This window comes from Hemiscyllium ocellatum, chromosome 13, assembly GCF_020745735.1.
Source record: "Hemiscyllium ocellatum isolate sHemOce1 chromosome 13, sHemOce1.pat.X.cur, whole genome shotgun sequence".
Lineage (NCBI taxonomy): Eukaryota > Metazoa > Chordata > Chondrichthyes > Orectolobiformes > Hemiscylliidae > Hemiscyllium > Hemiscyllium ocellatum.
This window is the reverse complement of record NC_083413.1, coordinates 96,624,578-96,628,325: the sequence shown is the minus strand read 5'-3', so window position 1 is coordinate 96,628,325 and position 3,748 is coordinate 96,624,578. Positions and strand designations below refer to the sequence as shown.

Genomic DNA, 3,748 nt, shown 5'->3' with positions numbered 1-3,748 from the left:
AGAGATTGATTGAAATTGTTGAAAACGTAAGAAAAACAGAAAATACGGGATATTAAACGGGAAACTGAAAGGGAAAACAAGAACATCAAATGACAATTTTTTGACAAAATTGAAATGTAAGATTTGAAAGATTCAGGAAGTGCTTTCATCCACAAACATACCACAATGTGGAATGTAATGTTTGGGACAGCCAATGCAAGCAGATTGCAAAATCTTAGTTTTAAAGTCTTGCTGCAACTGTTTTGGTTTTAATGAACGCACACATGGGATTCAGTGCTGTAATGATCCCCTAAACTGGAGAAGGAAATCCTTGCCTTCAAGGATACGTCCGGAATGTTCACTGATTCATCCCAGTAATGGCAGGACTGTCCTCTGGAAGCATATGAGTAAAATCAGTCAATGATCCATGGAGTTTCAAATGACTGGTGAAGGGAATGTCTCCATTCACAAATTAGTCATTCAATAGAATTCAATGCAGCAACCCATAAAATGATGAACAAATTGAAAAAGAACACGGACATACGATACACAATAGCTACGACAATTACGATGTGAAAACTGTTGCTTTCAGATCCACGGTGGCCTTTGGTGATGACATGTACTGTCCAGAACCAGTCTGCACTGGAATGACTGGAGACACACTATGAAGTATTTGAACTTCAGTCGCCTTTAGAAATAGCTGAGGTTCACTCAGGGCACGGGGAGTTAGAGATGTTGGCCTTTCAGACCTTTCGAACATTTCGTGGAAGAATAAAGGGAGTGATAGATAATTTTCGTCTTCATGGAGACGATGTTCATGAACTGGATAGATAATAATTTACCTTATTGGAGTTTATACATAGAGGCGTCATATTTAAAAAGCAAAGAGTTCACAGTGTAACTGTAAAATCTTCGGGTCACCCTCAGTGGGAGCATTGTGTGTAATCCTTGTGTTCATTCTCTACCAAAAACATGTAAAGAGGTTAGAAAGGTCACAGACGCTGTTTCCTGGATAGCAAGATATTAGAAAGCCAAGTGACATTGTTTACTGAGACATAAAATATCAGAAAGAATGCAAACGGGATGATAGAAAGACTGAAGGAGTTTATTCACAACATTTGGAAATGCTGGAGCAGAAACACGCAAGTTTGAAGTAAACAAATGAGAATTTCACATAACGCGACGTTTGGATGACTAAATCGGAGAAATCCCCTCTTTCGATTGAATCAATAACTTTAGTTAGAGCTTCAAAACCATTGGTGAATGATTAAGAAAAGTTTGAATGAGAGTTTCTTCCACTCAATAGAGTTAGTTAAATCGTGAACGACTTTCCAGAAATAAATCGTAGAAGCTGATTTCACAGTGTTTGCAAAGATACACGAACAAACATACAAGCAGGGAATTTACCATTGAGAGAAAGTCAGTGTAGTTGCGTAAGAATTTCGAATTTGGTTAACTTCAGACACAAAGACATTTCAAGAACACGTATAACTGATTAAGATTGAGTATAAAAAGTTCATGGATTGTTTAGGTGTGGCGTATTATTCAAGGTGAAACTCTGTAAATGGAGCTGATGTCCTAAATAACTGCAGACAGAAGTTATATCCTAATGAGTAGGTGTTGAATCGTCACTTGGAGACGCAACACCTACTTTAAAGATTCGACCACATTCACATGATGTTATGTATATTTCGTACATTCTTTGCTCCACCCAAGAAATGCACCAAGAAGACTCTGTCCTTTTGTATTGTTAACCCTCTGTACTTCTCTGCAGCACGCCATTGAAGATAAAATATGCTCAGAACAAAATTCAATTCAATACAATATTCAAACGGTCCTATGTGATTTTTCTTTTTTGATTATTGCAATAACCTTTGCGAATTTGCAACAAATTGCATAACATGAAACCAGTTCAACATCTATTTTCCCGAAATTTAACGCAGTGCACATGGGAAACGTTATCCACCTGCTGAAAAATCACCTTTGGCTCTCTCTCCACACATGTTTATTCACGTTTCAAATACTTGCAATATGTTTGTTGGTCAAGGAGTCATTATTCAGAAAAGGTCGTTTCTCAATCCACAAACACGGGTCTTTGCTCAATATCACCTTCTATCCGTACCCCTCAAGACAATGAATAATTGAAGCTGCTCCATGTGAGGCACAAACTTAAAACTTCGGCACAGCACAGCCCATTCTACTGGCACAGAGATACCTTGCACTGTCACCTGCAGCAGAGGAGCAACACATTAATGCTTACCTCCACATTCCTGGTTGTACCTTCACATTTGGGAAATCGAATTTCTCTGATTCCATGGCTAGTAACGGGATTATACGATCATCTTCACCAGTGGTTCTGACCCCGAGTGAGGAAAATGGTGAACTACTCATTGCAAAATTGGGTAGATTATTGAAATATACAATTTCAACATTTGCCTTCACTAACCAATGAACATTTTATTTTGTTTTTCTTCTGTAGAAATCTTAAAATCTTCATCGTTAACAGACTCAATGACAGATCTCCATTGTGTCTCTGGTATCAAATTCCAAAGTGTATACCCCCCCTGAATTCTTCCACCGCTTTTGGGTAGTGTTCCTGTTATGGGAAATGCACTTCCCCGTGTGTTCCCAGCATTCTCTCTGGCACTGCACTCATTTTCCTTCTGACACTTGCTCACTGTGTTGCTGTGATCATACTTGGTGTTGCATGGCCCAGGAAAATGATACAGATCAAGGTTTTTGCATTGTTGAATTCAATTGTCTGTTTAGTTTTATTTAGGAATTTGAAATTGTCTGTTCTGTACAGAAGTGCGTGTCAAAAATATCTGAGCAGAAGAAAGGTGTTCCGATTAATGACATTGAGCACTATGCACTCTCCTCAAGTCTGGAAAACAATTCCTCACAGGCAATTTAATAGACAATAGACAATAGGTGCAGGAGTAGGCCATTCTGCCCTTCGAGCCAGCACTACCATTGATTATGATCATGGCTGATCATCCTCAATCAGTATCCCGTTCTTGCCTTATCCCCATAACCCTTGAGTCCACTATCCTTATGAGCTCTATCCAACTCTTTCTTGAAAGAACACCTCCTGCTTTCTCTGGTTCTTCATTCTGTTGACTTCAAATCTTCACAGAATCCATCAGACTTTGTTACATAGGCTTTTCTTCATTTTTGTTCAGATCACTGTGAGCAGAGTGTCACAGTGGGAATGCCGATGCCCCACAAGCCAGAGGTCAGACCATAGTCTTGGGACCGTACTGTGCTATTTAGCATTTCACCAGAGCAGGGAGAAATATCTGCTGTTATGCATAATTTACGCATTCACTTATTCATAAGTTCATATTGCTGCAATGGCATGGGACGAGGTGGCCGAGAGGTTAAGGCGATGGATTGCTAATCTATTGTGCTCTGCACGCGTGGGTTCGAATCCCACTCTGCTTTCAATGTTGGCATTTTTGAAATGTTTGTCTTATTGAAATTGGAACTCCAATGGTCAATTCATATGCATCGACGCTATCATAAAATCTCAAAGAATAATTTGAGCCAGTTGCCTAAACTACATTGAAATGTAGATCACATTCGGATAATGTAAACTAACGCGATTTTCTTTTTCAAGTCGAACTGCTGTGACCTTTTATCGTATGAAAGAGATTCAGGAAAACCAAATAACAAGATATGCGAAGGGCATGTTTATGTAATGGGATTCTTAATGACTGTTTTGTCAAATGAAATCTGGAGCAGGTTGAGTAGGAGTGATTCATCTTGG

The 3,748-nt window shown here is 39.1% G+C and overlaps 1 non-coding gene across 1 annotated transcript; it reads left to right on the top strand.

The window, feature by feature from the left end:
• The first annotated feature begins 3,339 nt into the window (after positions 1-3,339).
• On the top strand, positions 3,340-3,425 carry trnas-gcu (transfer RNA serine (anticodon GCU)). Its single transcript has one exon. It is a non-coding gene; the product is annotated as a tRNA-Ser (tRNA).
• Positions 3,426-3,748: the final 323 nt, after the last annotated feature.